Source organism: Malania oleifera, chromosome 1 (genome assembly GCF_029873635.1).
Source record: "Malania oleifera isolate guangnan ecotype guangnan chromosome 1, ASM2987363v1, whole genome shotgun sequence".
NCBI lineage: Eukaryota > Viridiplantae > Streptophyta > Magnoliopsida > Santalales > Ximeniaceae > Malania > Malania oleifera.
The window spans coordinates 62129894-62143990 of NC_080417.1; positions in this window are offsets into that span (position 1 = coordinate 62129894).

The following is a 14097-nucleotide window of genomic DNA, read 5'->3' on the forward strand; positions in this document are numbered from 1 at the left end:
GATATCATCAAGTTAGGGTCAGATATGAGGATGTTAAAAATTACTTTTCGAACTAGATACGACCACTACGAGTTCTTGGTCATGCCATTTGGGTTAACGAATGCTCTGACAGTGTTCATGGATCTGATGAACAGGGTTTTCCATGAGTACCTGGATCAATTCGTGGTGGTATTCATTGACGATATTCTAGTATACTCCAGGAGTTCGGAAGAGCATGAGGACCATTTGAAGTTAGTATTACAGACTCTGCGGGAGAAGAAGTTGTATGCTAAACTAAAGAAGTGTGAATTATGGTTGAGTCAGATTATATTCTTAGGCCATGTGGTTGCTAGTGATGGTATATCAGTTGATCCTAGCAAAATTAAAGTTGTGGTTAACCGGGTGAGGCCGAAGAATGTGCAAGAGGTTCAGAGTTTTCTAGGACTGACGGGTTATTATCGTTGGTTCGTGGAGGGGTTCTCTAAACTGTCTGGGCCTCTGACTCGATTGACCAGAAAGGGGGTGCAATTTAAGTGGACCAGTGATTGTGAGCAGTGCTTTCAGGAGTTGAAGCACCGGCTGGTTACTACTCTGGTTTTGACCATTCCTTCGGGGGATAGTGGGTTTTTGATTTATAGCGACGCGTCTCAGAAGGGTTGGGATGTGTGCTTATGCAACAGGGTAAGGTAGTAGCGTATGCTTCTCAGCAATTGAAAGAGTATGAGAAGAATTACCCTACGCATGATTTGGAGTTGGCTACTTTTGTATATGCACTGAAGATCTGGAACAGTGCTTGTACGGTGTGCAGTGTGAGATCTTTACCAACCATAAAAGCCTCAGATACTTTTTCACGTAGAAGGAGTTGAATATGAGGCAGAGACGGTGGCTTGAGTGGATTAAGGACTATGATTTCACAATCAGTTACCGCCTAGGGAAGGCTAATATGGTTGCCGATGCGTTGAGTCGGAAGTCAAGACCCCCGGCTGTATCAGCAATTATAACTCAGCATCATATCAGACGAGATTTGGGAAGCCTTGGCGTGGAGTTGGTGGTTGGTGATCATCAGACTTACTTTGCTAGTTTGGTGGTCCAACTAACTTTCTTTGAGCATATAAAGGCCGCGCAGGCTAGTGATGCAAAGTTGGCAGAGGTTATGGAAAAGGTATAGTAGAGACTGGCTACAGAGTTTAACATCTTTGAGGGAGGTGTGTTGAGATTTGGGATTAGGTTATGTGTTCCGAACGACGATGAGATCAAAAAGACAATTTTGGAGGAAACGCATTGTTCTTTGTATACGGTACATCCTAGTAGTACAAGGATGTATCATGACTTGCAGGAGACCTTCAAATTGCTCAGTTCGTGGAGCAATGTCTGACATGTTAGCAGGTAAAGCTGAACATCAAAGACCAGCAGGGCTGTTTCAGCCTTTTCCTATTCCGGTATGGAAATAAAAGCATATTTCCATGGATTTTGTGACCGGATTGCCACCAGCACTTCACGGATAGAATGCTATCTGGGTGATCATGGATAGGTTGACGAAATCTGCTCATTTCATACCAATGAAGGTTGGCTATCCTCTGAGTAGGTTAGTAGATATGTATGTGCATGACGTTATGAGAATGCACGGGGTACCGGTGTCCATTGTGTCATATCGAGTTTCGAGGTTTACTTCTTGATTCTGGACGAGCTTGTAGGAGGCACAGAGGACGAAGCTTACTTTCAGTACAACATTCCACCCCCAAACTGATGGACAGTCGAAGAGGACGATACAGATCTTGAAAGATATGTTGCGAGCTTGTGTGTTAGACTTCGGTGGTAGCTGGATACAATTTGTGCTACTAGTAGAGTTCGCTTATAATAACAGCTTCTAGGCTAGTATCGGGATGGCACTGTTCGAGGCTTTGTATGGTTGGAGGTGTCGATCTCCTTTGTGTTGGGATGAGGTTGGCGAACGTCAGGTGTTAGGACCTGAACTAGTGCAGCAGGCGTTTGAGAAGGTGGGTTTGATTCGGGAAAGGATTAAATTAGCTCAGAGTCGGCAGAAGAGTTACGCAGATGTTTGCCACCGTGATTTAGAGTTCGAGGTGGGGGGTAAAGTATCTCTATGTATCGCTCTGATGAAAGGGGTGATGAGATTTGGGAGGAAGGGCAAGCTGAGCCCGAGGTATATCTGACCATTCAAGATTCTAGAGCGAGTGGGTCTGGTAGCCTACAAGATTGCACTAGCCCCAACACTCTCGAGAGTCCATGATGTGTTTCACGTATCCATGTTGAGAAGGTACGTGTTGGATCCTTCACATGTTATCAACTATGATGAGTTGGAAATTGGGAATACTTTAGCGTAAGAGGAGATACCTGTTCAGGTTCTGGACCGTAAAGTTCACAAGCTTCGTACTAAAGAAATACCGTTAGTGAAGGTATTGTGGCGTAACCACGAGGTTGAAGAAGCTTCTTGGGAACTGGAAATAGAAATACGCCGGAAGTATCCACAGTTGTTTTGAGTATTTGTAGGTCATCCTACTTTGGGTTGGGATAGGTGGTTAGTCATCGGGAGTGTGTATATTGTGAACTCCTGAGATAGTTGTATATGTAACCACGGTATTCTTCCGCCATAAGTGAGGGTATATATATGTACGTGTATGATGGGGCTACGCTGTAGTAGTCACTAGTTTCTTCTAGAGGTGTGTATATATGTTTGATTATATGAATGAGTTTACGAATGAGGGATGACAAATTTCGAGGATGAAAATTTTGTAAGGAGGGGAGGTTGTAAGAACCCGAACCGTGATATAGGGGTTTAAATAAATAAGAGAGGGATAAAATTGGAATTTGAGCAGACTTTGTTGACGAAGTTAGAGTTTGTTGACGAAGGCCTTGTATCTCTCATCGACGAAGCTTAAAGGCTCGTCAACGAGGAGAAGCCGAGGGGTTTTGGAAAACCAAAGACATCTGGATTCGTCAACGAATCCACCATCTCATCGACGAGCTATCTATATGACCTCGTCGACGAGTACACCATCTCGTCGACGAAGATGCTCGAGTCAAAGGACTATAAATAGAAGTTTCTTTGCTTCCAAGCTAAGAAAACTCAAATATCTTCTCTCTCTCTCTCTAGAACTCTACCTACTCTCTATCTCTCTAGATTTCTTTGCTGTTCGTCTCGAGGATCGTAAATCTGAAGTTACCACGATGATCGTGGAAGGATTCTCTACAAATTCTACGGACCGGAATCCCATTTCGGAGATTTTCAGGTTTCGGCTTAAAATCGAGGTAAGGCTCGGTTTTCAATTCTGATCCAGTGGTTTAGTAGAGAACTGTGTTGTGAGTATCTTCTATATTTTTGATTGTAGGTTTTGGAACTCAGCTCACTGTTTTGGGGCCTTAGAGTTCAGGGTTTTGCTATTTGAGGAAAAGGTAAAGGGAATTGTGTTTATATTGGTTATTTTCGAAATCGGACTCGGTAGAACTGTGGTTCACGGTCTTGTGTGTGTTTTTTCTACTCATTTGGGGGGATCTAATGGGGAAAACTATGGATTTTTCATGATTATAGTTTTGGGAAAAAAGGGGCGACGAGCTGCATCACTAGTTTTGTTGAAAACCGAGCGTATATGTTGATTAATACTGTGTTATAGGGATGATCATGCCTTGACTTGTTTAAACTGTATGTGTTTGAAAAATCATGATTTTAGATTACCAAATGGGTGTGGTTTGTTTGGTTATATGAGCATGTATGTGTGTGTGATTGGTTTAAATGCTAGTAGGAATGCAGTTCCGAATTGTTCCAGGTACTGAGAGTGTCCGACTCTATATCCTAGGGCGTATGAAATCGTTGGCCATAGATTAGCAGAGGGTCCGGCTCTATATCCAAGGGCATGAGCCTATTCCAGCATATCAGGATGAAGGGTGTGGATCCACCAGTTTAGCGCCAGTACGATGCCATGGGAGTCGAGGACTAGTCATGTGCCGGTGGCGCCGTGTTACGTGGGTTGGTTAAGGGCCAACGCTGTATGTTGCGGGTCGACTTCGGGCTGATGGGTGTGACAACACCAGGTTTGCTGATCATGTGTATGTGTGCGTATATGTACTATGTGAAATTAGTACTGGACTGCATTTAACTGCGTGTATGTTACATCATGATAACACTTAAATGCCACACACCGATATAATCTATGTTCTTCCTTACTGAGAGGTGTCTCACCTATACTGTACATACATTTTTACAGGTCCTTCGAGTAACCAGAACTAGCGTGCAGGTGTAGGGAGCGTAGTGGCCGGTGTACTACGATTAGCACTTGGGTAAGTGCTAGGACTGTATTTTGGTGGGTTACCATTTTGAGATGTATTTGAGCACCCATTTGTACATTTGTGATAGAGCCTTGTTTCTGCTCGTGTATAGACTCTGGTATAGTACTGCATATGCATATAGAATGTGACGCCCCGAACCTGCTAGGTGGGGCCCAAGTGCCACGTGTTTCAATCACCTGTATCTGATACCATAATTAACATGCACGCAACATAACATAAATAAATAACCTCAAATAAATACTAGAGTTCTATATAACAACCCAAAAAGGAATACTACAACATCCAGATATCTGTATCCACAATCAGTATTTAAAACATAACCCAGTACAAATATATCTGTATATATATACTAGTATCTCACAATACCCCAAAAAGAAACCACCAAAAACAATCCCAGCCTAGGCCTTCAAACTTGGTCTTCAGAAGAACCTGAAAAATTGTTAATCCACTAGGATGATACACTTCTCAGTAAGAGTGGAATAAATTATAACAGTGTGTGACAACTGAGTTTTAATATTTATATATCAAAATAAACTGCTTCTTACATAATATCAATAATAACTGAAAAAATGTAACATTAATAACATCCCCGACATCTAATATCATATACACATCCAATATGCACAAGTACATAATTTTTATGTAGGCAAAAGTCCCCAAGGATAGGGAAGATTACCCATCTATATAAGTAGCTTTCCTCTGCTTTGGTACTAAAACTACCTACCAGAACACTCACCTTACTCAGTAAGCCCTCAGGTGAAATATTACCTTGCCGCTAGTACACACATCTTTATTATTTTAAAAGCAACGGTTTCCAAGGATCGGGATGTCTACCTGCCCATACAAGTAGCATCCCTTTGCACTGATACCAAGAAACTACCTAACAAAGCACTCGCCTTTTTCAGCAAGCCCCCGGTGGTATGTTTACCTCGCCGCATGCACACACATGCATTCACAATATGCTATACCATTATTTTTATGCTATAATTAAATTCACATACACACAACACATCCACACAGGAATCGTGCATCTCATACTGCATCTTCCAATGTCCTCAGTATGTGTCTCACACAAAGCAACTGCGTACATGTTAGTATGTGGCCCACATAGGCACCTACTTACACAGGCACCACTACCCACACAAGGTATATAACATGGCCCATACAGACGTTATTATCCACACAGGATATAACATGGCCCACACAGGCATCACTACCCATACAGGGTACATAACATAGCCCACACAGGCACCATTATCCACACAGGATATAACGTGGCCCACATAGGCACCACTCCAACTTCCACAACGTGTGGTCCACACAGGCACCACTATTCACCAGTATCCAATCCCTATGACCTACCCGTTATACATCAGTAGAACAAGCTCCTCGACCTGTCAATGTCTTATCCCATATAAATGACAATATGATGAGCTCCTCGACCTACCAACATCATATCATGATTTATATCTTGGAAATATAACAACCTCCTCATGCCAACATTATATTGAGATGCATACGAATAACCACACCAATTAGATCACACAGACGCATCAATGCATTTCCACACAGGAATCCAACGGATCAATTCATTTCCCATATAGTATCCCAACAAATCAATACATTTCCACATAAGAGTCAAACATAACAATTTATTTATTATGTCATAATCATTCCATCCCCACAAGCAAACCCAAATGCCACAACAATTTATATTCAATTTATTAGGAAAAATTATTCCCATGTCACATGAATTTAATATCATATGCAATTATCTCAAATACAAATCTTAAACAAAAATCATCATTTTTCCAGTAATCAGGCTATTCTGAAAATCATATAGATAAATAATAAATTTCATATGCTCGTAAATAACTGGTTCACCTTAATAAAATACTAATATAATTTTATTCCCCCTTACCTGATTCCCTGAATGATACCTGCAGAGCTCCCAAAATTATACTCGCGACACTCACCCAAACCCTGATTCAGTCAAATTAACCCCAATAAAATATTATTTTAATATTTCCTAATTTATAATAATTAAATACTAATTAATTTATAAATAACCCATTTATCCTTATTTTGGGGCTATTTTCACAACAATCCCATGAGAAATTTGCTCTGCTAGATTTGTAGAGAATCATCCCTAGATTCTTGTGGTGGTGTTTGATCGCCCATTTGACTTAAAATTTAAGAAAAATTGAGACAAGAATGAGAATTTACCTTACCCCAGGAGATATGCCCACGTTACTCTTACGACAAATCCACTTTGGTAGATATGTCGGTGGCAGAGAATGAAGTTGTCGACCTAATACGGCTTACAATTCTTATTTTGATGATAACAAATCATGATGTGTTTAATGTGGTTCAAGTGAAAGTTTTTCAGGAATAAGGCAAGACTTAAAAGAAGTGACAAAGCTTAAGAGCATGAGAAAGCTTATGGATTACAAAAAGATCTTTAAGAGCATAAAGATTAAAGATAATCTAGTGAAAAGCTTAAAGAGAAGATCAAATACTCAAAGATGATGGAAGAACAAGATTGAAGATCAAAGGATTATTTTTTTTTTTTTTAAGGATGTTCTAAATGTAAGTTCTTCAAGTTAATTTCAAATATAAATTAAATTGAAGCTCTCAAAATATTCAGAAACATATTTTTAATACTCTAAAGAATAATTTTTATAATCAATAAAAAGAAAGGGTTTTTAAAAAAGAAAAACTTTTGAAATAAAGAAGGGCCAAGCGACTGTCATGATATGGTAGGTGACTGCCAAATTAAGTAAAGGTTTTTTTAAAGAGACAGAAGCAAAACAGGCGACTGCCTGAAAATGCCAGGCGCTTGAGTAAACATGCTAGGCAACTACCTTGGTTCTGGCGGGCGACTGCCAATGTTCTGTGTTGTGAGTTTGTTCTATGATAGGCGATTGCCAAGTTGTGGTAGGCGACTGTCACTCGAACGTTAGCTCAAAAACTCTTAATGGGAAGATTTTTTAAACAAACTTTTTGGACACTATTATTTTAAAAAACTTGGAAACTATATTAAGGAAACTTTGTGAGTAAGGAATTGCTTCTAAACATCTATAAATAGCCCCAATCTTCAAAGGTTTGAAACACCCTAGCAATTTTCAAGCAATCAAAGTTCTCAAAGGCTCTCAAACTCTCTTGTGTTCAACTACTGAATTGCTACTGATTGAAACTTCAAAGCAAAGCTTTCAAAGTCAGAATATTTCATATTTTGGAAGATATTTGGTGATTCACATTAAGTATTGAGCTTCAAATTCTTTATATTTGAATTACTTTGAAGTATTATTGTGCTGAATGTTGTACTAACCTACTCTGTTGTGAGAGTGTTTTCTTGTACACAAAATCTCTTTATCTTGATTCTTATTCATAGACGATTCAAGGCTATAGAATTGTTGGATCAAACGAGGGAATATCGTTTGGAGAGGCGGGCTCTAGCCTAACGGAAGGAGTGTTTGTAATCGGTATTATTCCACCCGTCAACGGAACTAAACTAGTGAATCCTTTGGTGGTTTGCCAAAGGCGAGGATGTAGGCTGGTTATAAGTCGAACCTCGTAAAATATTGTGCTTCTCTTCTTCCTTACTCTTTACTTTTTCAACAAAGACTTATAACCTACGCGTATGCTTTTAAATTGTTAATTTTGAGTGTTTAGTTGTTAAATAGACCGGAGGATAGTTTGTTTTTGGTTTGATCAGCATTGATTGTGGAAACCGAAAGGGACTACGTTGGTTGATCAACCTAAACTTATTAATCTAAAAGTTTGTTTAAAAGCTAAACATATAGAAGATTTGTGAGTTTGAAATAAACACAGGGCTTACATAAATTCAACTTGATTTATAATTCATTACAGGGCTATTGGGACAAAGATCAAGTTTTTGATTATCTTGACTAGTTATAATTAAATTGTTTTATATTTACTTATTGTGGTTGTTGATACTAAACAAAAAATTAAAATTGAATTAATCTTAGAAATTCTAATTCACCCCCCCCCCTCTTGGGAAGCTATCCTAGTTTCAATTGTTATCAGAGCCTAGTTATAGCAAATTCCTAACAAGAAACTATAAAAAGATCTAAATGGCTAACATAGGGGTAGCTCCTTTTGGAGATGACCAATCCTCAACTCGTCCACCAATCTTTTGTGGACACAACTACACCTTTTGGAAAAAAAGAATGCAAATCTACCTCCAACACATGAATTGGAAAGCATGGGAAGTAGTTGTGGATGGAGACCTTGTTCCCACCAAAATAGTAGATGGAAAACATATTCCAAAATAGAAAGAGGATATATGATTGATTCAGATTATAAGATGTTTCAAATAGACTCAAGTACTATAAACGATTTGTATTGTGCTTTAGACGCTAACGAATTTAATAGGGTAATGACTTGTAAAATAGCTAAAGAAATATGGGACAAATTAAAGGTCACATATGAAGGAACTATAGATGTTAGGGATAATAGAATAGACATGTTAACTAGTGAATATGAAGCATTCAAAATGAATTCAGATGAATCCATATCAATTATGTACACAAGATTCACTCACATAATTAACTCCTTAAGTGCCTTAGAAAAAACGTATACCACCTACGAAATGATTAGGAAAATTTTGAGAGGCCTTCCCTCAATATGGGAACCTAAGGCTACAACAATTACCGAAGGAAGAAACCTTAAGACCACCTCCTTAGATGAACTCATAGGATCACTTCTTCCTTATGAAATGGCTCTAAAAAGAAGAAATCCTGAACCAAAGCATAAGAAATCTATTGCACTAAAAGCATCAAGCCATAGCTCAAGCGAAGAAGAAAGTGAATCAAGTGACTTAGGTCAAGATGAATTAGCATTCATCACTAAGAGGCTGGGAAAGTTTATAGAAAGAATAAAAGATTTCCTAAGAAGTTCAACAAAAGAAAAAGCTTAAAAGGTAGAATCAAATAGAAAAGAAAATAAAAGTAAAAATGAACCTCCTATATGCTATCATTGTAAGAAACTAAGACATATCAAACCAGACTGTCCTTTGTTTAAGAAAGACAAGAAGAAAAAGAAGGAAACTATGAAGGCTACTTGGGATGACTCAAGCTCTAGCGAAAATGAAAACGAATCAAGTGGACAAGAGATGGCAAATGTATGCTACATGGCGAATGATGAAGAGGTAAATTCCTACTACTCTTCAACTGAATCTAGCAATGAATCTTATGATGAATCATGTGATAGTATGTCCTCATACAAAGAATTACAAGCTGAATTATTTTCTTTACATAAAAGATTTATAAAAATTTCCAAAAGAAACATAACCTTAAAAGAACAAAATAAAGAACTTTTAAAGCAAATTGAATCATTTAAAACTATCAAAGAAGAAAAAGAGTCTTGTATTGAGAAGTTAGAGGAAGAAATAAGTAAAGTAACTCAAGAATTAGGCAAAACTCATAAAGAAAACTTGAATAAAAAGAATCAAGAAATAAATGAACTAAAGAAATTAGTAGAAGATAAAGAAAAAATTATATATAATTTTACTAAAGGGAAAGATAATTTTGAAAAAAATGATTGGACAGCAAAGGCTACATGGGAATAAAGAAGGAATAGGTTACAATGGTAAACCAAACAAACAAAATAAGAAATTATACATGGGATATTTTGTAAAGGAAACCAAGCACTATGCTAGCACTTTCTCACACAACAAACATGAGCACACTACTTGCCATATGTGCAAGGCCAAAGGTCATGTAATGTTTGATTGTCCATTAAAAAGAAAGTATGTGAAAATATAGAGAGAATGGAAAGTCAATAATAGATCTAACAAAAAAATAAAGAAAGTTAAAAGGATTTGAGTTCCTAAAACTAACCAAATGAATCCTCCATTGTAGGTATGTTTTAGGACAACATCATCAACGGACAAGTGGTACTTGGACAGCAGATGTTCAAGGCACATGACCGGCGATAGGACCAAGTTTACATCACTAAAACAAAAGGATGGAGGATATGTCACCTTCGGCGACAATGCCAAAGGTAAGATCATTGGCATCGGGAGAATAGGTAAAGAACCTTCTATTACTATTGATAATGTATTATTGATAGAAGGTTTAAAACATAATCTTTTAAGCATAAGCCAATTAAGTGACAAAGGGTTTGAAATAATCTTTAAGAAAGAAATATGTGTTATTCAGAATCCCAAAGAAAATAGAATCTTATTTATAGCTCTTAGAATAAATAATGTTTATTGTATAAATCTTGAGAATCTAACAAATCAAAACGTAACTTGTTTGGCAGCCATGAATAATATAAGTTGGCTATGGCATAGAAAGTTAGGACATGCTAGCATGGACTTATTATCCAAATTATCAAAGAAAAATCTTGTAAAAGGATTACCAAATACCAAATTCATAAAAGACAAGATATGTGATGCATGCCAAAAAGGAAAGCAAGTTAAAACCAACTTTAAAAAGAAAAAAAAATATATCTACTAAAAGACCTCTAGAACTTTTACATCTAGATTTATTTGGTCCAATGAGAACCTTAAGCCTAGGAGGAAAACAATATATTTTTGTAATAGTGGATGATTATTCAAGATTTACTTGGGTATTATTTCTATCTAATAAAGATGAAGCTTGTAATATGTTAATTTCCTTATGTAAGAAATTACAAAATGAGAATGGCTATAATGTAACAAGTTTTAGAAGTGACCAAGGAAAAGAGTTTAAGAACAAGGAAGTTGATAAATTTTGTAATGAACATGGAATATCTCATAATTTTTCTGCACCTAGAACTCCACAACAAAATGGAGTTGTAGAAAGAAAAAATAGAACTCTACAAGAAATGGCAAGAACTATGCTTAATGAGAATAATTTACCTAAATACTTTTAGGCTGAAGCTGTAAACATAGCATGTTATATTATAAATAGGGTATCTATAAGATCAAGTATAGATAAAACACCATATGAATTATGGAAAGGAAGAAAACCTAATATTTCTTACTATCATGTATTTGGGTGCAAATGCTTCATTCTTAACATTAAAGATGATTTAGGAAAGTTTGATGCAAAATCTAATGAATGTATCTTTTTAGGCTACTCTACAAATAGCAAAGCCTATAGGGTCTATAATAGGAGAACTCTTACTATCATTGAATCAATACACATAACATTTGATGAATCCAACATTTATGAAAATAAAATTCAGAATGATGAAAAAGAATATGTTCCACAAAATGAAGAATATCTTAAAACAAAGGAAGAAAATATTAAAGAGACCTCAAATGAAAACATTATAGAAAGACTAGAACTACCTAAAGAATGGAAATATTCTAAAATTCATCCAAAAGAACAAATACTTGGAGAAACTTCAAAAGGTACAACCACTCGAGCTTCTTTGAAAAAATTTGCAATCATTATGCCTTTTTATCTTAAGAAGAACCCAAAAATATTGATGAAACTTTAAAAGATGACTTTTGGATTATAGTTATATAAGAGGAACTAAATCAATTTGAAAGAAGTCAAGTATGGGAACTTATACCGAAAACCAAAGACAAATCAATCATAGGAACTGAATGGGTGTTTAGAAATAAAAAGGATGAAAATGGAGTGTTCATAAGAAATAAAGCTAGACTAGTAGCTCAAGGATATAATCAAGAAGAAGGTATTGATTATGATGAAACCTTTGCCCCCGTAGCAAGAATGGAAGCAATTAGGATGCTCTTAGCTTATGCTGCGTATAGGGATTTCAAATTATATCAAATGGATGTAAAAAATGCTTTCTTAAATGGATATATAAATGAAGAGGTTTATGTAAAACAACCTCCAGGTTTTGAAAATTCAAAAAATCCAGATTATGTATTTAAGTTAACTAAAGCTCTATATGGATTGAAACAAGCTCCTAGAGCTTGGTATGAAAGACTAAGCAAGTTCCTAATCTAAAGCAATTTCTCAAGAGGAAGGATAGATAGTACGTTGTTTATAAAAACCAAAAATAAAGACATGCTTATAGTACAAATTTATGTTGATGATATTATTTTTGGGGCAACCAATGAGGATTTATGTAATGAATTTGCTAAATCCATCCAAGAAGAGTTTGAGATGAGTATTATGGGAGAATTAAATTACTTTCTAGGATTACAAATCAAACAAGCAAAAAGTGGAACTTTCATAAATCAAATTAAATATATTAAAGATATGTTAAAGAAGTTTGATATGGAAGAAAGTAACCTATAAGAACTCCTATGAGCACTTCAACTAGTCTTAACAAAGATGAAAAAGGGAAACAAGTAGATACTAAGCATTACCGAGGAATGATAGGAAGCTTACTTTATTTAATAGCAAGTAGACCGGATAATATGTTTAGCGTATGTATGTGTGCTAGGTTTCAATCAGTTCCTAAGGAATCACACCAAATAGCGGTTAAAAGAATCCTTAGATATCTATTAGGCACACTTGAACTAGGTTTATGGTATCCAAAGGAAACTGAATTTGAAATGATTAGTTATTCAGATGCTGACTTCGTTGGATATAAAATAGATAGAAAAAGCACAAGTGGAACATGTCATTTTCTAGGACACCCTTTAGTTTCAAGGTCTTCAAAAAAACAAAACTCTGTAGCATTATTCACAGTAGAAGCTGAATACATAGCTCCAGGAAGTTGTTGCGCCCAAACATTGTATATGAAAAGCAACTAAAAGATTTCAAAAAATCTAGATCTCAGTTAAGAACAAAACATATTGACATAAGGCATCATTTCTTGAGAGATTATGTGCAAAACGAAGATATAATGTTAGAATTTGTAAATTCAAATGAACAATTTGCAGATATATTCACAAAACCTCTATCTAAAGAGCGATTTATATTTATAAGAAGAGAATTGGGCATGTTACATAGTTGAGAAGTCAACTAAACTCTGTTCTGTTTGGCAGGCGACTGCCACCAAGGTGCCAGGCTACTGACTTTTCAGATTCCACATAAACAGGCACCTACCACATTCTAGCAGGCGACTGCCTTGCTGCGGGTAGGGTTTAAAACCCTTCTTAAGTCATTTTAACTTCCATCAGGCGCCTGCTCATTCATTTTTCTCTTTGAAATTCTTCTTCTCTATCTTTTTCCATACAAATATCTTGTTCAAATCAGTTTGAAACAAAGGTTCTAATCCTTTCTACACACCAAATCACGAACCTAACCTAGTGTTCCTTGTTCTTCTCCTCCATACAAACATGCCACGATCCAAATCAATTGGTATCAAGGGATCTTCGTCTTCAACAAGGATCAATAATGATGAGGTGGAGAAATGGTTAGTGACTCCACATGCTAAGCAACTTTATCGGAATCAGATTGCTTCAACTGAACCTATTTTAGGTAAAGTTCTTGATGTAACATTCTTCAATATGGATTTTCCTGAAATTATGGACCTCTTTAAGGATATTAGATGGGATCGGTTTATTACATATCAAGCTAAAGGATATTATCCCAATGTTGTTCGGATTTTCTATGCAAATATGGAACGATGTGATAATGGGATCAAAACCAATCTTCTTGGGCAAAATATTCATCTAACTCCCATATCTTTGGGAAAAATTCTTCAAATCAAGCCAGGAGATTTTGAGGTTCACATTGTTGAGAAATAATGGATTTTGTCTCAAGGTTTTACTCCACAAGAATTTTTTCCTCTAATCATGACTGAAACTCCTGTTAATTTTGGGCATCCACCTATTTACAAACAGCTTAATCTGAAAGCTCTAATTCTACACAAACTCATTACAAACAACATCTTACCACGTTCTGGTTCTCATGATTATATTTCATTTCTAGATTT